Source organism: Arvicola amphibius, chromosome 15 (assembly GCF_903992535.2).
Source record: "Arvicola amphibius chromosome 15, mArvAmp1.2, whole genome shotgun sequence".
NCBI classification, from domain to species: Eukaryota; Metazoa; Chordata; class Mammalia; order Rodentia; family Cricetidae; genus Arvicola; species Arvicola amphibius.
In genome coordinates, this window is record NC_052061.1 from 26,843,273 (window position 1) to 26,865,352 (window position 22,080).

Consider the following 22,080-nt stretch of genomic DNA (forward strand, 5'->3'; position numbering starts at 1 on the left):
TCTTGGCCTGTTATTTCAGCAAGTTATGCCCAGTGTGTAACAGTAGTTTTAGTCCTGAAACTAGCTGTGTGTTGTATGAGGCCACTTGTTTGTTCCTGGCTGCTCATCCCGAAAATAATCACACAGATACTATATCAGTTAAATCATTGCTTGGCCTGTTAGCTCTGGTTTCTTATTTGCCAACTCTTACATCTTAATTTAACCCATTTCTATTAATCTGTGTATTGCTACATGGCTGTGGCTTACTGGCAAGGTTCTGTCTCATGTCTCTCTCTGGTGGGGCTACATGACTTCTCTTGACTCCCCCTTCTTTCTCCTAGCATTCAGTTTAGTTTCTCTGCCTACCTCTCTTCTGCCCTGCTATAGGCTCAAGCTGGCGTTCTTTATTCGTTAATGGTAATCACAGCATACAGAGGGGAATCCCACATCAGCCATGTCTGCTGCTCCATGGAAGTGTGACACTTTCATAACAATGGATTTTAGCCTTAGCCATCATCATCCTAGTTGTGAAGGCCAATGCTGCTGTTTTGGTTTACTGATATAAAACAGCTTTTACTTTTAGGGTCGAAGTTCATCTTGGTGGTTTTCCTAGGTCAAGTCCCCTGGATGACTGGGCTGTCTTTTACCCATTCCTTTGAGACTGCAAGAGGCAGAAGTGGGGGCCATTTGGAAGAATATGGATATAGCCTGGACTGACTTTCAGCATGGACAGAATTGATGGGAAACCCTTGTTTTGGTGAAGAAGCTGTATGGTACCTGCTTTTCTCATGCACTGGATGTCATGCATGTGTATCCCATACCATTTATCCATCCTGGGCATAGCACTGCTCTTGGGTTCTTTGGTGTCAGCCTATCTTCTGGACATCAAACCCAGAGTGCCATCGTTGGCATGTTCATACCATGGAAGTGTCACCTCTTCTTAGGACTCCTGTTTCATTAACTGTTGCTTTAACCTCTTGTCATTGTTTATTACTGCTTGTTTGCCTAACTTGCTCACATGTTTGAAATGTATACTGTACATGGGTCTTTTTTCAATGCATAGTCTATATCAAAGTGGGTGTCTTTATTCAGCATTTCTAGGGAAAAGTGTCAATTCAAGAAAACCATATAAACTTGGTGCTTATATTTTGATAGAACTTACAAACTAAATTGCTATGATTCTGTACAGTTATCACTAGGAATTACACTGTATTTTCATAAACTAAGACTCAGACTTTTGAACCAGGCTCCTCTGTGCCTTTAGAAAGGATCAGTTTATAACCATGTATGATAAAATTTGTTATGAATCTAATTCTTTGACCTTCTGTTCCTCAGAATTCCTTGATAGTGAGGTTTAGACCAGCCTTCTGTACATATGTTCATTCCCCCTTTGAGTTCTCCACCTGCTCACTCAGAGCTGTATGTGACTTTACCTGGCTGCTTAACACAAGACCTCAGGGGCACAGAGCCTGCTGCAGGCTTGGAGCAGTTTATTCGTTAAGCTGCAGAAAGCCATGCAACTTGTCTTGTGTACCACACTCCTGCTGCTGGTCCTGGGTTCTATATGAAGATGGGTTTTGCAAGTCAGTAGCAGTTCCCCTTCATGGCCTCTGCATCATCTGGTGCCTCTGGGATCTTGGCCTGTTAGAGTTCCTGTCCTGACTTCCTTTAGTGATGAACAGCAATGCTGAAGTATAAGCCAAATAAACACTTTCCTCCCCAACTTGCTTTTTGGTTATGGTGTTTTGTTACAGCAATAGAAACTCTTAACTAAGACATTGGCTTTATTTAATACTGTGTTTTGGACACCTGGTGTGTTTTAATTTGTGACATAGCTTGGTTCACTCTGGTTACACTCTGAACATATTTGTGGCTCATGGTGCAGTGTTTATCAGTGTGGTTGGTAGGAACCAAGGCAAAGATGGAGTGATTCTCTAGGGAATTGAGTTTTCTTCTTTCTGCCTCCCCATCTTTCCAGTCTGCTCTCTTTTCTTGTATTGTTTTGATACTTTTCTTATCACTCCGAGCAAATTCCCCAGAATAAGCATTTTAAGTGAGAAGTTCATTTTGGCTCACAGTTTAAGGGATACAATCTACTGAAGATGGAGACCTTGGTGACTGGGTTTTCATCCATGGTAACAAAAGCTTGTAGCATGGCTTGTTCACATCTCAGTGGGTGAAAAAGAATGTTCAGACTGGAAGAAGAGCTGTCCAGTATCCCTCAAGGCACATCCCATGCAGCGATCTGCTTCTTGTTTCTAGTCCTCATTGCCATGGGGCCATAGCGGTTCCACGAATAACACCACCAGCTGGATACCCACTGATCAAACTCTTGAATTTCTAAGGGATGTTTCATATTCAAACCATAGCATCACCTGTCTCTTCATCTGCTTTTCTTCTTGAGAGGGACATGGCATTGAAGGACCCATGCTGACCACTATGAATACTTTGTGTCATTGAATTTGGGTGGTGTGTGAAGCCTAGGGAATATTTCATGGGAGGACATTGAGAAAGATAGCCCACTAGGAATTCATAGAAATTGTGAAAACACTACTAGCTAGCATGTAATAAGTGTTATCTGTATTAACTTATTAACATTTTAATGTTTCCAGAACACTACTAATAATTATTTTGTCTACTTTGAAGATGTGAATCCTGGTGTACAAGGAGGTTTAGAAACTTGCCCAGAGACACAGTGGAGGCTGGAACCTGAATAATCATATCTCCAAGAGCCTTGTTGTAGTGATACCTCAAAAAAAATCTTGGAAAAGACTTCGAGCTTCCATTGGTCTGTATTACAGGGTTTAGAGTGGGAAGGCTCAAGGGATTATCTGCAGTAGGCAGATCCTTGCTGCATTCTTCCCTGTCTCACTGTTTTTTTGAGATAGGGTTTCTCTGACTAACCCTGGCTTTCCTGTATACCTGTTTGCGTTGCACTCTATCTGCCTCTGCTTCCCAAGTGCTGGGGTTCCAGGTGTGTGCTATCACTGCCTGTAGCATTCTTAGGGTTAATTTCCTGCAGCTCCACCTTCTGGGTACCTGTCACACAAAACAGGGCCTCATGGCCCATAGCCCTGTCTGTTTGGGACCATAAAATAAACTTTTTAAAAGAAATGACTTTTTTGATTGTTGTCCATCTCTATATCTGTGCCTGGCACATAATGGGTACTCAGAATGTCTTTGTAGAATTAGGGAACATACTCTGAGTCCCCAAATTTAGGCACCAGTAGGATGTCTACAGGTGCTGTTGTATCAGTGGATGGAAGCCTTATGGATATATTGGGTAAACAAGAATAATACTGGGCATGTTCATATCTACAGTGGTTTTTTGTTTTGATTGCTCTTTTTTTTTTTTTTTTTTTTTTTTTTTTTTTTTTTGATTGGATTTCACTGTGTAGCTGAGGCTGACCTTAACTTCTGATCCTCTGCCTGTATTTCCTTTGTCCTGGGATTATGTATCACCTTGCCCAGCTTAAATTTAGAAGTCTTCCTCCAAATTGTGAACTGTCACAAAGGCTAGTTCAAGTGAATATCATTTGAACTTCCTGTAGTGATGACAGGTACCTGAGAGAAACAGTTTAAAGTGGCAAGCATGTATTTTGGTTTTTTTGGGGGTTTTATTTATTTATTTATTTATTTTTGGTTTTTCGAGACAGGGTTTCTCTGCAGCTTTAGAACCTGTCCTGGAGCTAGCTCTTGTAGACCAGGCTGGTCTCGAACTCACAGAGATCCGCCTGCCTCTGCCTCCTGAGTGCTGGGATTAAAGGCATGCACCACCACCGCCCGGTTCAAGTGTGTGTTTTGAACCAGAGTTTCAGAAGTCTTAGTATACAGTGAGATGGCTCTATTGCTTTTAATTTGTGACAAGACACTATGGAGGAAGAGCATGCATGGCTCAGGGAAGCTAGGCACACTGCATGACAGCCAGGAAGCAGAAAAACGAGCAGAAAGAGACCAGGGCCAAAATTACCCTTCAGAGGCACTCCACTCCGCAGCAGTCCACTTCTGTCTGCCAGGCCCCACCACTGAGATTTCTACCACCTCCTGGCAGTCTAGGGGGAGCCTGTCAGTGGATGTCATCATTGACTGGATCAGAGCCCTTGTGATCTATCTCGGGAAATTCCTCCACAAATGCATCCAGATGTGTACTTCACTAATCTCTGAGGTACTTCTCCATCCAATTGAGTTGATAATTAAGGTTATCAACTGTGCAGCTTGGTGCACTTTCCCAAAAGCCATGTTCCTGCGTGATCAACTCAGACCAAGAAACAGAACATTACCAAAACCACAGACAGCCCTGGCCCCCACCACTGCTTCAGGTTCCTCCCAGGGGTGTGCATCCTGATTTTAGATTGACATTATTGTTGAATGATGTTTGGGAGAGACTGATATACATCTGTAAGGACCCAACCATTGCTTCTGCAACTCAGGGGCAGGCATATTCCTGGCCCAGAACTGATGGCTACATTCCACCTTCCAGAGTTTCCTGTAGAGCCTGTCTTGGGTAGGGGCTACAGGAGGCTTCAGATCATGAGGTAGGATGGTCCTTCACTTCAGGGATTTTCCTTCTGATTGTTAATGGCAAATGCTCTGAGGCACTGGCAAGGGATGTCTTCATTTTTTTTTAATTTTAATTTTTATTCTTTATATACATTATATCCCAACCAGTTTCTCTTCTCTCCACTATTCCCTGTCCTCCTTCTCTTTTTCTCTCCACCCCCAGATCTACTAGTCCTCAGCTTCCCTTCAAAGAAAAAAAGAGCAGGCCTCCCAAAGATGTCAACTAAACATGGCATAACGAATTACAATAAGATGTCTTCAATTTAGCCAGCTCAACATCTCCCTCCCATCAAAGTGCTGTGTTCACCATGCGAGCTTCAATCCCTGGTTGCCTGCTTGCTGCATGTCAGACTGAGACTGAGTCTGTTGCTGCATTTGAGTTTAATGCTCAGGGGATGGGTCAGGCATGGTCACTAAGGAGGAAGCCTCCCTTACCTCTGGGGTCCCCTTGTATGGTTGAGGTGACACATGTATTCAGGCTGAGGAGCTTTGCTCTCTGTGATGTGGCTCTCTGCCCCATAGTTCCCTAGTCAAGGACAGGTGGCTGTCACCCAGCTTTGGCTGCAGGCCACAGAGTGCTTTGCCAACAGTTTTGGGATGGAGATCTTCCTGGCCTCTTTGGCCCAGAGACTGCAGTTTGTCTCACAGAACTTGGAGCAGCTCCCTCAGCCCTGCTCTTTCATCACAGTGGTGGGGGTGGGAAGTGGGCAGAAGCACAAGCATACAGAAGGCTCCACGCCCCTGGAGCTAGAATTTAACTAACCAAATGCCAAATAAGATCTCTCTGAAGTCAGGACTCTTAGAAATGAAGCTAGTGTAGTTTATAGCTATGATCCCAGTTACAAAATGAACAACTTATGCTTTGCTGTCCTCAGGGAATGGCATCATAGCGTTGTAGCAGAGACTGCTTGGCATCACTTTGGAACTTCAGGGGAAGAAAGTCCTGCACCCTCTACCTAGCTGTGTAAGTTTGGTAAGTTTCTTGACTTCTCTGATCCTGAACAGAATGGGGATCACTATAGCCTGAATCTGTTCAGGTTGTGTTCACTATTCAGAGTAAAGCACTTAGAATAGCCCATTAAAGACTTGATACACATAAAGCATTCCTAAAACTGCAACATAGCTGCCTGTAGATTCTGAATCATTCAGGTGCAGAAGGTAGTTTATTATTCGTGGTTTTCAGACAGGGAGATTGAGGCACAGACTGGCCAAGTTCCTGCTCCAGACTTCACAGCTGAGGTAGAGTTTGAACCAGAGCCTTCCCATTTTCCTGTGAAGAGTTCCAGAACCATTTGTGCTTTGCCCATTGTTATCAACTGAAGAGCATGTTTCTTTGAGGAAGACTCCATGTGGTGGTTAGTATTGATTGTCAGCTTGGTGGGATTTTGAATTACCCAGGAGACAAAACTCTGAGCATGCCTGTGAGGAGTTATCTTTGTTAGCTTCATTGCACTGGAAAGACCCACCTGAATGCAGGCAGCATAACTCCATGAGTTGGCATACTGGACTGACTAAAAGGTGGAATGTTTATCTCACTGTACTTTCTGACTGTATGTGGCGTAGGCACTTCCACCTTATGTTCTTGTCACCACATTTTGTTTATCATGATGTACAATACCCCTCTATTCCAGAAGTGGCTTTTGTCAGTTATTTTGTCAGAGCAATGAGAAGTGTAACTAACATACTCCTCTCACCCCTAAATAATTCTGGGGAAAACGGGGCCAGTGCCATTCATTTTATGGTCCACCCAAAATACTAAGCATAGCTAGAACATGAAGACTGGAAGTTTCTTTTGTCACATTTGCTTGACCTGTTTATTTGGATCAGACCCTGTAGATACAGGTTTCTGTCCTGCCTGGTCCCACAAACTTTCAGTCCCAAAGAAATACCCAGAGGCACCATTTGTAAACAGAGACTGCACTTTTGTTTCTGAGCCACCCAGACCTGAATAATTATACAGAAACTATATTAATTACAACACTGTTTGGCCAATGGCTCAGGCATATTCCTAGCTAGTTCTTACATCTTAAATTCACACATTTCAATTAATCCATGTATTGCCGCAGGCTGTGGCTTACTGGCATCTCTGTCCTTCTGCAACTACATGGTATCTCTTTGACTCTGCCTACTCTTTCTATATATCTTTGTTTGGATTTCCTACCTGGCTTTACTCTGCTAAGCCACTGACCAAAACAGGTTCATTCATCAACTAATACAAGCAGCATATTTACAGAAGGACATTCCGCATCATCTCTTTTCTTTCTAATTAAAAAGGAAGGTTTTAAATTTAACATAGGAAAATTAAATATACAAAACAGTTATCAAACAAGAATTATAGTTACAATACTTATTTCATTTACATTTGGCAAATTAAGGAAAATATCATCTATCCTATTTTTGTGAGTCTAAAGTTTTGTATCTAATTTATCTTTTATCATAACTAAGGAAAACTATAATTGTAACCATGTTCTTCAATCCGTCAAAGACCCAGAATGTTATAATATTACTTAAGTAAACAGGAAATGCATTGTAAGCAACTTCCAAAGTTCTAGAAATGACAGAGACATCTCACTGCCTGGACAGTCACCCAAAGTTCTTTTGTACCATTGGAATATCCATCTTCATCCTACAGGTCTATAATACCTGGCAGACTTTTCAGTAACACAAGAAATTTTAAGATCTGTTCTGCCTTGAACTGGCAAAGTTTGTCAGTTGCTTTCTTCTGTTTTCTGCAGAATGTCTGGCTGTTTCTTCTGTGAAGCAGGAATCCTGAAGGACCATTCTGACTTTCGGATAGTTCACAGTCACTTTTCTGTGGGTCCTGTATGTCCAGTTCTTACAGCATACCATCAAGCAGTCCAGACAAGAGCAATTTCTTACCCATATAACTAGCCTTGTCACATTGAAGGCAAATTCCACAATGAGTTTCTTTAATGCCCTTCAACTTCTTTGAAGTAATTGGTACTGCCAGAAGCAGACATGTCTCACTGTTGAGAGAAGTCTTAAGTTTTTAAAACATTTTAAATGCCATATTCTGTAGGTCTGTGGAAGGTTTGAAGAATACCTATCCATCTTAAATATCTCTGTACATCTAGAAAAGCTAACTAACATGACTACAAGTTTGACTATTATAGATGACTGTCTATTAATCCATAATTTTTAATTATATATTCCATTTTAAAATGATCTGTATAAACTTTATATCTTAAGCAGGAGTAGAAATACACATATAACAGAATTGGCTTGAAATTTGTATTAGTAAACCAAAGTCCATACCAATGTAGTATTCATTTTTATGCCATATCCTCCTCTTTTTTCTTTAGAAATCCTTGACTATGACCATTATCTATTAATTGTTTATAATCAGCCCCTTTAAATGAAAACAAATATTTATAAACATTATTTGAGGGAAAAGTTATGAGGTCAGGTCATTCTTCTACGAAGCATCTTTCCTCACCACAGCTACCCTGAAGAGGAGAGGATTAAAGAAAGGAAAACTGTCTCCCTAGTCTGTTTATACGAGGTCCTGGCTGACAGGCATGTCCTAATGAGTGCTATACTGTCCTCTACTCCCTGGTGGCACATACTCAGGGGTTACAGGAGCTTAAGAAAAACGAGGCCTGTGGAGAACAAGGAAAAGAGAGGACCAGAAGAGGGGTGGTGGAAGTGGGAAAGGAAGAGAAATGTCAGGGTCGGAGGTGAGGTGGGAGAGGATGGATCCAGCCAGCATAGGAAGAGAAACCAGTGATCTTGGGCCTGCTTGGGGTGTGTGAGGGGCGGGCAGAGGGCAAGGGTGCAGTGGGAATGTAGAGAAGGGCTATCAAAGCTAGTTTCAGTTTCACTGCCACAGTTCTGTGGGCACTGGATCCTAGGAAGACAGAGAACTAACTCTGAGCCCAGCATACTTGCTCTGCATTCCCTGGAAGACTGTGTGGGTCAGGACCCTTAGCCCAGTTCTAGATTTTACGACTATCTGCATCCCAGCTTCCCAGCAAGGTCCCCATGAACGGATGTATCTGTGAGTTTGTTTCCAGCCCTGTATTCCCTTTTACACTATTGTATTGTGTAACTTGACACAAATAAACTCTACCATGTGTCTCTCATCCAGGAAGAGTACATGCTTGCTTTTCTAGGCATGCTTCTATGGAGTGCTGGAGGCACTAAAAAAAGAAGTACTCAGGCTGATCCAAGGGCTTTTTGTGGACAGGGCAGAATAATACCAAACACGTAGTCAGACCTGCAGGAGTGCTTCAATTGTGTGGATTCTCTCTGCTTAGGAGCTTGTCATCTTAGCTGAGAGAGGTGTCTAAGTCTCTGTCCTTAAGGACTGTCAGAGCTCTATGAGAAGCTGGGGCAGTGGTGAGTTGACCAGCTTCTGTGTGTGTGTGTGTGTGTGTGTGTGTGTGTGTGTTAATATATAGGCTTCAATGTAAGAGGCTTGTTTTCTTAGGTTATGTGAAGTTCTTGATGTTACCTCTCACTCTGCTCCGAGTCTTCCTCGAGTTCCCAGCAGGAGGTGGTGAAGCCTTTAGATGCTCTCTGCTGAACATCTAGTTCTTACATTGTAGGGTACTTTCATGTGGAAACTCAGGTTCAAGAACATAAGTAATACAGTTTGAGATGGTGGCCATGGTGGTGCTGAAGGAGAAGGGCAACTGCCTTTAGTTTTTCCAGGCTCTATGTTGAACTCTTATTTGGAGACTGAGTACATCAATCACATGTCTGCCCCGTTCTGGGCAAGACTCTAAGCCCTCTGCTCATATGTTCTAAGAAAGACTCTGTAGGGCATAGATGCTCAAATGCCTACTTAATGAGGTCACTGATGGAGGCAGGGTCAAGTCTAAGGGTGTGTTGGTTTTTTTTTGCTGTGCCACATAGCTTTCATGATGATCACACCAGCTCTCTAAATAATAATAATGGCTGTCTGATTTGATACTTTCTCTTCTAGATACTTCTAGATCTTCCCCACCTTTCCTTGTGTTATTTGCTTTTATTGAAGAGTTTAACTGCCACAGCACCATTGCTGGTGGGCTGTAAACTTACCTAGCTCTGCTTTTAAGTATTTTCTAAAGTCGATAAACTGAACTCTATGTCCTTCATTATATAGCAGTAATCCAGAGTCTAATGTTGAGTTTCTTCACCTCTCCAGTGTGATTCGTTCAGTGGAAAAAAAAGCTCATTGTTTTGGGAAAAAGTTTCAGAGAGGGCGGAAGAGGGGAGATGCATTCTGTATGGGAATATCTGCATCATGGCAGTCTTGGAAAATAAAGGTTGAGGTTTCCATGCCCTGCCCTGAAGCCCTTTCCACTGTGCAGATCTCAGTTCAACCACACTGTGCTGCAACTGTACCTGGGTTCTAACTTCAATTCTGACTCTTAGCCAAAATTTCTGGTGAGTGAGCAGGGGCTGTCACTTATGTACTTTCCTGACACAGGGCTGGCACATCACAGGTATACCTTAAATGTTAATTGAATTTCAGATACAGAAAAACATTGTGAGAGATGAGCTCTTTTCCTCTACCTCCTTGGAGATGCTTAAGTTCTTTTCCTAATCCCTGTTGTCATATAGACTGGTGCTGAAATTATGAGATGTGTGGAAGCCACTGCAATTTAATTCAGTTTTGTGTGTGTGTGTGTGTGTGTGTGTGTGTGTGTGTGTGTAGTTACTACTGCAAAGCATTCTGTGCAAGCAGAATAAATACAAAATGGAAAGAGGCCGACCACCAGTGTAAGTGTCCATCAATCACTTGCTTCTTGATTTAGGCAGTTACGGCTGGGTGAGAACATCCTGGGTCTGGACTTTAATTCATATTTCATCACATGCAACCTTGTGATACTGAGCAAGGGACTTAACTTCTCTGAATGAGTTCCCTCTTCTGTAACATGCCACAGACCCAGCAGGTTGTTGAGTATTAAATGAGTTACTATGTATTACTATACATAGTATATGAGTTAAATGAGTTATTAAATGAGTTACTATGTATTAAATGAGTTACTATGTACCAGGATCACTGCTGGTGTTATTTGTTGTTAAAAAAAAGCTTTACTGTCCTCATGGAAAACCCAACTGGTTAGAGCCTAGGTCACATGACATTGTAATAAGGACAGAGAGTCTCCTGGAATTGGACTTAATAAAGTGCTTCAAAGTGGTGGCTCAGACTCATAGACATTTATTGTCTCACAAGTAAAGGGGCCAGAAATCTTAAGCTCAGAGAATTGTCAGGACCACCTAGGTCCTGTGTCTCTTGTGACTTACTGCTGTCTTTTGTGCTCCTTGACTGGTAAAGGCATCACTGGCTTCACTAGGCCTTATCCCCATGTTTCCCTCTGTAACTGCTTATACCATCAGCCATGTGGTCTAAGGGTCTATCCTATCCCTGTATCCCTCACTTAAATTTTATTTGCAGTAACCCTGTTCCCAAATACGTTCACATTCTGAAGTGCTAGTGGTTTGGCTCTAACATACCTACTTTGGGGATACACATCTATATCCCTAACTTAGGTGCAGATATTATCTGTTGAAACTCTGAGCACAGAGCCTAGAAGGAAGTAGGTAGGTCTGATGTCACTCCATCTTCATTTTTGGCTGCACAGTCCTGGGATGTTTCTCTGAACAAGTTGAAGCCAAGTTTTTTAACTCTTTACTTTGAGTGATACGATGGCTTGCAGGGGAGTAGATTCCTTAGTCTTTGTTTTTCTGGAATGGGATGGAAAGAAATTCCTTTCCTCTAGCATGAGGTAAGAAAACTTAGGTCCTGGTGGCACATGTTAGCCCAGGAATGTCCCAAGTTGCTGTGTTCCTTCTTGCCTTACCTATGTGATGTTTTGTGGTTTGGAATGCTCAGAAGTGTTGGCACACATGAACTGGTTTGGGTTTCCCAGATCCCAGAGTTACTTTGCAGTCAGAATGGAAACCTGACTTTCATTCCACTTAAGAGCTAAACAGGTTTGCTCCACAGAAGTGTAGTTATCTATGGAAACAGCCCTAATTTTAGCCCTGCCATACTTAATACTGACTTAGAGAGTGCTGTTTTGGGTCAGTGCCCAGGGAATTGGGAACATAAACAGGCTGAAGGGTCACATCAAGCACAGAGCTGCCCAGGGACTGACAGACTTGGGAGGGCACTGCAGGGATCTTTACTGGATCTAAATAAGGTCAGCTACAGCTGAGCATCATGCATGCCCAATCTCACAACTCAATAGGAAGAGGCAGGGGGATTTGCTGTGGCTGAGTTCTAGGTCACAATGAGTTCCAGACCAGTCTGAACTACAAAGGAAGATATCTGAATAGATGGGCTGGACAGAGAAGCCCTGATCAGAAAGACGCGATTCTAAATGCAGGGGTCTCTCTTTCTTCCCTATTTTATATGTCTTGTTAAAATTCTCCTTATTTATAAGCCAGTTCTTGACCCTGTTTCTCTTGTCTCTATCTTCATAATTCTTACTTCTATCCTGAATTATTGGCATTTTTCATAATCATGTTCATGTCCTGTGGCAGCATCTTTAATTCTGAGGTTGATTCACATGCTTTGAAGAACCAGAAATCATTTTTATACCTTGAAGAGTCAGCCAGGGTTATTATTGTCATGTCTGTGTACTGAGCTGACTATCTAGTAGACATGCAGAAAATACACAGCCCAAGGGATTTGAAAAGATTGTTGATTTCTGCTTTACCCAACCAAGGGTTTTGGGCAGCCAGAATATAATAAAATATATATTGCTTATTAAATGGAAAGACTTGGTTTATATGAGAGACAGAAATGACCTGTGGTTCTAGTAAGGACGGTCTGTGAAGGGTTACTACGAGTGGAGCCCATAGCATGGAAGATGTTGGGTGTGAGGTGAGATCTGTGAGGAGATGATTTTAGGACACTTGGGAAGTAACCCTGTCCTTCTAGCTCAGCAAGAACCCCTGTATTATTAGACAAAGAAAGAACTTTAAACATCATCTAATTTTGTGTCTTTTGAAGCATATTTAGCACTATTTTTACCTTTATTTATGGTTATTTATTTTGGTAAGATGGGTTCCCTGCTCAGTTTCCAGAACTACATGGTAATGTTCCCACCTGCTCCAAACACTTGAAATCTGTGAGTGTCCTGTGTAACTGTTTGGAATCTAGATTTTGGGCATTAAAGATGTGACTGATTCTTGTACTTTCTTTTCATACACATTGTGCTCTTTAAGTAGGATGGGTTCTGTTAAAATTGGAAAAGTGTTGTGACAGGGACTGCAGGGAGAATAGTTAAGATTGGGCTGGGGCCCCTCTTGTGAATGATTGGTGAAGGCGAGTGAAGCACAGGTAGACCAGATACCTGTAGATGGTGTGAGCACTAGAACTTGAACCATATCTCCTCTTTCCTCTGTCTCAGCATGCATTGAATGTGTGTTAGCTCATTTTGAATTCTTGGCTACTGATGTTTGGATATACTTTGAATGTGACTTCCAAGGGTTTGTGTTCTAGAAGATTGTTCATCCAAGTGCTCTGTGAACAGTAGGGTAACATTCAAGTGTGGATATTGTAAAAGGTGATATGCTCTTTGGCTGTTGTCTTCAAAAAGTATTAAAGTGAGTTTTCCATAGAGCAAGTATGTTCTCTTGAGAGTTGGTTATTTTCTAACAACTCTGGTCCTTGAATCCTTCTGACTTCCACCTCACATTTGCTTTAAAAGGGTGCCATCTGCCATGTTTGTGATGTAGCTAGAAGGATTTTATAGCTCCATGCTGGTGGTTATGCTATTGAACTTGCCAAACTATGATCTAATAACCTATCTTCCTTATAAGTTACCCAGACTCAAGTGGTTTTCTGTTGCAACAAAATGAACTAGTAGGTCTCTTTTTATTGATGCCATTTAATCTTGCTAACAATATTGTGAAGTAAATGTGACCCTTTCCTTATCAAATGAAAGGAGACTCAAAGATTAGAGGACTAGTGATCATATGGGGAAGCTATACATTGGTAAGAACAGATCCAGAGCGTCAGCATGGACCCAGCCCTACTTTGTTATATCAGGCAGCTACAAATCAAATGATAGGAGCTATAGATTTTGGAAGGAAGAAAAGTGGCTGAGGCACTTTCTTCCTGGCAGAGATCTTCCTAATCTACTGCTCAAGTCACAGGAGAGAGCCCAGGTCTCGGTGGGATTTCCTGGGCTATGAGTAAAATCTATTTGTCCAGGGCTAGTATAAGGGAATTTTGTTCCTTAGCTTAGGGAGCAGCCCTAGCTGACAGGGTGAGTCAGAGAATATCCCAGAATAAAAGCCAAAGGGCATGTATATAAAGGTCATGTGTATCCCATTTGTTTGGATTGTAAGATTTTTGCTCTCAGTGAGGAAGCATTTATATGTGATACTGTTTGCAGACTGCTTTATGATCATTTATTAGTGTTGCTTGGCAAAGAGTGTCCCAGTTTAGTCATATCCACTTATCAGGGGATACTAGTCCTGGATCCCAGGAGTTTAGGTCACTGCTTCAGCTATTTTCAGCTCTACTCCCATCTTGTCTGTCTGTTCCTCTATACATTTGTCCACCCACCCACCCATTGCTGTGGGACAATGGTCTTCTACTCTGTCAAGATTTGCCAGTTGTATTGCTTTAATAAAATGTTGATTGGCCAATAACCAGGCAGGAATTATAGGCGGGGCAACCAGACAGGAGGAATTATGGGAAGAGGAAAGGCTCAGTCTGCAGTCATCACCCAGACACAGAGGAAGCAAGATGAGAATGCCTCACTGATAAAAGGTACCAAGCCATGTGGTTAACACAGACAAGAATTATGGGTTAATGTAGGATGTAAGAGTTAATAAGAAGCCTGAGCTAATAGGACAACCAGTTTATAGTTATAATGTAGACCTACTGGTATTTCTTTGGAACTGAATGGTTGTGGGACAGGCAGGACAGAACCTCTGTCAGCAATCCATGATAGTTGCCCTTTTGTCAGGTTCTCCATCTTAGGTAACTTTACTTCTTATCTTCATGTTTCTGTTGGAGGAGGCATTAGTGGCTAGGAGAATGGATATGTTGCTGATATAGTTGTCTATACAACTTTATTAAGACCGATAAGTTCACAAGGACACAGGTACTTCTTTACATCTTCCTGCTGCCTAGAAGAGTGACTAGTGCATTGTTGATGCACTGATCATGTGTTGAAGAGTTAACCAGCTGCAAGATGCGTGCTTGACCCCATGGGAAGTACGTTCCATAATCCTCTTGTTTGTCTTTCTTGTACTTTTCTACTATATTGGTCCCTGTTCTAGGGGTACCATCTGCTGCATGTGTACAATACTTGTGCATTAGATATACTCAATAGGATCTAATAATTTGGTTACAATTATTCTTTTTTACAGATGAGGAAATTGGGATAGAAGTCACACAAATCTCTAGCTCATGCTATTTCTTTATTTCTGAGTAGTGCTATCTTATAGGACAGTACCAATCCCTACAAGGCTATCCTTAAATAGTAATAACTGCCAAAATTGAGTGTTTACTATGTATCAAGCTCTGGGTCCACCCAGAGACATGGATTGAATGTTTTAAATCTCAAAGCCCTGGGTGAATTCACAAGGGCCAGGCTACTTCATTGACTCTGTAGATTACCTATCCTATATCTTACAGCAAGGAAGTATTTTGACTAGGTTCTTTCCCAGTGTGAACTAACCTCAGAGCTTTTAACCAGTTCCTTGTTTCTCTTTGTTTTCCATGTTTACAGCATTGGATCTTGTTGTAATGAAGGTCTCATTCTTCTGTTTGTCAGCTATCAGCAGAATGGCTCTTTTTTCCCCTTCTCCAGATCTTCCTAAAGGGGTCAAACCATATGCGGATTTTCAAACTCACTTTCTCCACCACATGACTCATTTAGATTGAAGACATTTCTTTCCATTAGGTGAAGTTATGCCAATGTCACTTAAAAAAAAAAAAAAACCAATATTCTTCACAGGACATTCTGTTGTTTCCTGACAAATGAAACAAAATCTACTTGGCGTGATGGTTAAATATTTCAAGTTAAGATGGAAGAAGAGAAGGTTAGTTGAGTTGGGCTGCAATTTCATTGGGTGGAACAAACTTGGATTCTATGTGAGTTTAATGACATTTACAGTTCCTTGCTGAGCCTTTCCAGAGGTGGGTTCAGAGGAGTTTCACACTAGACCTGGTTACAGAGTAGAGAACAGAGAAATTGTGCTTCTGGATGGAAGTGAAAGCTACTGTAGCCAGTTTACACCAGATGTCCAAGTGTAGGGTGAGACTGTTTTAGAGCTTCTGAGAAGTAAATTGGGGGGTGGATGTGGCCAAGGACCTCTGAGGAAAGGCTTGATATGTAGACTTTGATTGACTAGTTAAGTCCAGATGTCTCTCTTCCCTCTGCTAATTCAAGGCAATCATTTAGCTTTCATATATCCATCCATCCATCCATCCATCCATCCATCCATCCATCCATCCATCCATCAGCTCAACTTCCTGCACACATCATCCACTTGCCTACCTATTCACTCACCGAATTTCCACACATCCGTGAATACAGCATTTTAGTTTCTTATCTGTGTGTGGCATAGGGGATATGGTGATGTACAGGCACTGGCCTTATTCTCAGGGAATTCCCAGACATGCATTTTTGAAATAGTCAAGGGGCTTTTCGCATGTTCTGGACTTTAAGGCCAATGGTATTGTGCCCATGCTGCTAGTGAACTAGCAATAGGTAGTCAGCACTGACTTCCCCATTTCAGCTCTTGTTTGTGTCTGTATTGTGCTTAGACTCATTATAATCATTATACTCATAGAATCTTTATCCCTCCTGATAATAGGATCCTCCATGACCTACTTGAGATATTGTAGACATTGGCAGAGTTTAGGATGCTGATCTAGAGGGGATCTGTTTACATGCAGGGAGTGCAAAACTTGAAAGGGTCCTCATTGATCTGAAGGAACTACCTCTGACCTTTCTAAGGTCCCTACCTTTCTTCTCTCTGCATCTGTTAGTCTGTGGGCTATTGTCATGCAGTATAAGAATCAAGGGAACCTGCAGTCTTCACTGAGGCTGAAGCTCAACAGTGTCCGTTACCTGTGCACTTACCTGTGCACTTACCTGGGGACACGGAGGTATTTGTCTTGTTGAATTGGCAATCAGACAAGTCTTCAAGACAATCTGATGTCAGGTATAAATGAGGTAGAGAATTTCTTGGTACCTCAGAACCCCAGGGTGCTTTTGGTGTCTTCAATTTTAAGGCCTATGATTTTCAATGTTTTGAAAGCCGTTAATTCACTGGGTTCTCAGGTTTTTTAGAAAAGGATATTGTATCATCCAAGTATGACCAGGGTGCTGTTTTGAGGCAAATGCTGGTGGCTGGGCTCAGCAGGCACTGAAAGTAGAACACTGTTGTGATGGGAGCAGTGGGCTGCATTCCCGCACGGCTTGTGCACAGCTAGCTTTACACCCGAAATAACAACACACAAACTGTATTCATTTAAACACTGCTTTGGCCCATTAGTTTCAGCCTCTTCTTGGCTATTCTCATATCTTGCTTTAACCCATATTTAGTAATCTGTGTAGCACCCCGAGGTGGTGGCTTACCAGGAACGCTCTTAGCCTACATCTGTCTCTGGTCGAAGAATCATGGCAACTGCCCTGAGGCATCTGCCTGACCCTGCTTCCTTTCTCCCACAATTCTATTCAGCTATTCCACCTAACCTAATTTTCTGTCTATTAAAGGGCCAAGGCAGGTTTCTTTATTAACCAATGAAAGTAACACATAGACAGATGACCCTCCTCCATCAGAAACAGCAGCATAGCTTATGCTGGCACCATGTTTCTTCCTGTCATTTGCTTAGTTAACATAGGGAGGCTATGCTAAATCTTACTTGATTTAAGTAAAGGAGTGGGGAGAGGCTGACACTGGGGCTCAGCTTAAGATCAAACAGCATTTGGATGCAAGAGTGGTACTTTATCTCTAGTAAGTCTGTGACAATGTTCTTGTTGCAAGCTTTGCCTTATGGAGGCTTGGGGCAATAAATTACTACTGAGATAAAAAAAAAAAAGGGTAGGGTACCTGCTTTTTGAAACTTGCTTGGGCAAGCTTATTTATTGACTGATATGTCTCACTTTTGTCTTTTAAAAAATAACAATAATAATGAGATGATGGTGATGATGATTATATCTTGCTGAGTATGATGATGCTCATCTGTAATCTCAGAATGAGAGGGATAGGAAGGAGGATGATGAGTTCAAGGCCAACCTAGGCTACATCGCAAACAAAACAAATGGGGATGGAGCTCAGTGGAGGGTGCTTGACTAGTTAGTATACATAAGCTCCTGGGTTCAGACTTGAACACACACACACACCCTTTCCTCTCTCCTCCCCCTATATCTTTTCTCTTGTGGTAGAATAGGGATTAAAAAAAGTTCATTAGCAAATGCCTGGCACATAACCTGTAAATACATTACTTGCTATAAGAGGAGCATTACTCATCATTATCATTGTGGGTATGTTTACTTCTGCTAATTTTGACCATGTGCTGGCCTTTATTTATTAATAGACTTACTACATTAATGAAAAAGAGCTTTTGCTTTGTATAGTATTTTTATTTGTATAGTATTTGTATTTGTATGAAGTATAGGCATAACACCATGTGGCCACTGAAAATGTAAAACTGAGCTGAAATTTGGCCTCTGGCCTGACACTGCCTTTCCTGGGATTTAGCTTTGTCTCTCATGGCTCTGGTGGCAGTTGCTGTGTCAGGAGAAGCCATGATCTTGCTTGGGAGGAGGATCCCCATATTCAGTCCTAGTAAAGAAGAAGAAAAACATAAAATTGTATTGCTCCAAGGCTAGAGCTGTCTCAAGCCACTGCTCAGGAGATACTGTAGACCCCTTCCCTGGGATGTTCTGTGGGTTGTGCTTGATGGGCTTAGAGGCTGTTTCCTCAGGGATGATGTGCATCTTCCTAGCATGCTTCCAGGGATAGTGGGGAGACTCTTCCTTTGTTCTGTTTGATATTACACATTCTCTTTTGTGGTCTTTCTGTGATGTTGTCTCAGGTGTGTGGCTCTTCGCAGACTCAAATTGAACTCACCGAAGCCAGAAGACTTGACTGTGTGTGGAAATGGTTGTCTTCTCTGTCTTAGGGTTATTATAGGAATATTTCTCTCCTCCCCCCCCCCCCCCCCCCCCCCTACCCACCTTCTTTTCTCCCTCCCCATACCCCATACCTCCTCCTCATACCCCCCCTCTTGTGTTTTCTTTCTTTTAGCACTGTTTCTCTGTGTAACAGCCTTGGCTGTCCTGGAACTTACTCTGTAGACTAGGCTGGCCTCGAACTCACAGAGATCCTCCTGCCTCTGCTGCCAGAGTTCTGGGATTAAAGACATGTGCCACCACTGCCCAGTGGTCATTACCTTTTCAATTAGGGAGGACCATGTATCTGATTGGCTTAGGTTTGGAGCAACTAAAACATTTATTGGCTGGGTAAGAACTTGGCGTCTGGAACAGGTGTGAAGCAAATATGTGAAAATGTCATCAGCAAGGTAGGGGAGATGTTTAGATTGACTGGGCATGCTGGTATGGCATTCTGCAGGTAAGAAGAGGTCTGAGGTTGCACAGATGATCCAAGTCCAGATTGGACTTATTTGTACAATATGCTGCTCTCATCCATTTAGCTAATTTCTTGTGCTTTTGGCAGTTAAGTTGTAGGCTAAGGGTATGTGCGTGCGTGGTGTGTGTGTGTGTGTGTGTGTTTGTTGTGTGTGTGTGTGTGTGTAGAGGTGCGAGTAGGGTAGGCATAGGAGAATGAGAACAACTTGCAGAATTGCAATCTTTGGTTCTTTTGGCAGTTAGTATGATGGGAAAGGTTGGCCTAGGTAGTGGTGAATTGGTACAGTGGTGTCGGAGCAGGAGGTTGGTTATCTAGATGTTCACTGATCTCTTTTACTTGCATACCACTGTCTTGAGAATGTTGTACCCTCTGATGTTTCTGCTTCTGCTAAGCCCACTGAACCGCTCGGACAACCGGAAGAGAAAGTCAGTGCCCTTGCTGATTAGTATATCAGCAGGTTTTGGATCAGTACTCCAGAGTTCATGGCTTAGAGAATGGTGTCACAGGGGCAGCATGTCTCTGGATGCCAGCATACCAACCTCCTCTCTTTTTTTTTTTTACATTTAAATAATTTATTTCTTTTTATTTTATGTGTGTGTATTTTATCTGCATATATGTGTACCACCTGTATGCCTGGTGCTAGTAGAGGCCAGAAGAGGGTGTCAGATCTTCTGGAACTGGACTTATGGATAGCCGTGGGCTACCATGTAGATATAGGGGCAACCAGCGCTCTTCAACACTGAGACAGTTCTCCAGCCCTTTCCCCAGCCCTACTTCTTTTTTTTGTTTGTTTGTTTTTTTTTTTGTTTTTTTCGAGACAGGGTTTCTCTGTAGCTTTAAAGCCTGTCCTGGAACTAGCTCTTGTAGACCAGGCTGGTCTCGAACTCACAGAGATCCGCCTGCCTCTGCCTCCCGAGTGCTGGGATTAAAGGCGTGCGCCACCACCGCCCGACTCCAGCCCTACTTCTTATCTAGAAATGACAATGAGAGAAACAAATGTTTATCTGAGTCATGTATGATGGAGGAGAGTTAAAAGTTGTGCTATTTTAAAATGCTGGCGTTTTTGTACTGCCAGGACACAAACTCTGACTCTTTCAAGCAGGCGGTCCTGACTATGGAACTTTTGATTGTTGTTTAACACTGTTGCAGCTTGCTTGCTGGAAGGGACCTTAAAATGCCACAGAGTTGTGGTAATAAAAATGGCTCTAGCAAGTACCTCTGCCATGAGGCTAAAAAGCTAAGGAATGGGATGGATCTAGCTGGCAAAGCTGCGGCTTAAATCCTACCCATATTGCTCAGTAATTTAAAGGCTCATGTGGTCACAAAAAGAGAGAGATACAGTAAAAGAAAGATTCAAAGTCAAAAAAACGTCAAAATGGTTTACAATGTGTTAAAAATATATGTAGGCTAAAGGTGAAAGTCCTTAAAAGTAAAAAAAGATAGAGTAGTTGGGTGTGGTAGTACACACCTTTAATCCCAACACTTGTGAGGTAGAGGTAGATTGACCTCTGTGACTTCAAGGTGTGGCAGGACACACCTTTAATCCCAGTGCCTGGGAGGCAGAGACAGACAGATCTCTGTGAGTTCAAGGTGTTGTAGAACACACCTTTAATCCCTGTACTGGGGAGGCAGAGGCAGATGGATCTCTAAGAGTTCAAGGACAACCTGGTCTACAGAGTTATTCCAGGACAAAGATATACAGAGAACCTGTCTCAAAAAATAAAAGTAAAAATAAACGAAATAGAGGTTAAAATAAAGCCGCACAAAGATAAAAAATACACAGAGAATCTTGATACTGTATGCTATTATGCTCTTTTTAAATTGTTTGAATGCTGAGGAAGGAGCAACAGCTGCTAAAAGATATTTGTTTACAAATGCTGCTGAACTAATCCAAAAAAGATATCTTGAAAATACCTTGACTTTAGAATTTGGATCTAAGGATATGATACTTTGGAAAAGAGATTCTTCTTTTATTTTTACAGAAAATGAGACCCGTTGGATTGCTTCTATCCCAATATGGTATGATAGACCACGCCCTCCTGAAAGGTTGCTGTGAACACCTTCAGAAAATTACTTCACCCAACTGATGACTGAGATGAACATGGCACACAGGTTACACCATGAAAGATCTGATTAACAGTGTCCCCATTCAGCAGGAAGCAGTTTGGAGAGAAATACCTACGTCCATATTCCCAAATATTGTTTATAAATGTTCTTTTACATTTAAAGGGGGAGATGATATAGATATGAATAATTTACATTGGTATAAATTTGGCCTTATTGATAAAAATTTAAGGTCTATTTTGTTATATGTATATGTATTTCTAATAATGATTAAGGTATTGTGATTGTGTAGTTCATTTAAAAATGTAATGTATAATTAGGAAATATAGGTTGCTAATAAATAATCATTGATAATAGTTAAGCTTGTAATCATGTTAGTTAGATTTTCTAGATATATAGAGATATATTTCAGTTAGATAGACATACTTCATATCTTCCAAAGACTACAGAATTTTACATTTTAAATGTCTTAATAACTTAGGGTTTTTCATGACAATGAGACATGTCTGCTCCTGGCAGCACCAATCTACTTCAAGAGGAAGATGGGCATCGAAGAGGCTCCTTATTGAGTTTGATAGCCATTTGGGCAAGAAACTGCTCTTGCCTGGACTATTGCATAAACTGGACACAGAGAACCCTCAGAGAGAGGACTGCTGAACTTGCCTAGAGGTGAGGTGATCTCTTTGGGTTCCTGATTCATGAAAGAGTCTGTGAGACATTCTGCAGGACACAGCAGATAGTGACTGAACTGTCTTTGAAATTTCCTGCTTCATGGGAAACTCTGCTAGATACTGTGGCCTATAGGCCGAAGATAGATGCCCCAACAATACAAAAGAACTTTGGGTGACTGTCCAGGCAGCGAGATGTCTCTATCATTTCTAGAGTTTGGAAGTTGCT

General features: G+C 41.9%; 1 protein-coding gene across 4 annotated transcripts in view; it reads left to right on the plus strand.

The window, feature by feature from the left end:
* Large1 (LARGE xylosyl- and glucuronyltransferase 1) overlaps positions 1–22,080 on the plus strand; it is a 533,170-nt gene that overhangs the window by 27,726 nt on the left and 483,364 nt on the right. For 2 of the 4 annotated variants that reach the window (XM_038312791.2, XM_038312792.2), the window contains exon 2: positions 5,415–5,512. The exons of the other annotated variants lie outside the window; for them this stretch is intronic. The gene's annotated coding sequence lies outside the window, so the exon portion shown is untranslated. The remainder of the gene's footprint in view (positions 1–5,414; positions 5,513–22,080) is intronic. 4 annotated transcript variants of the gene reach the window in all.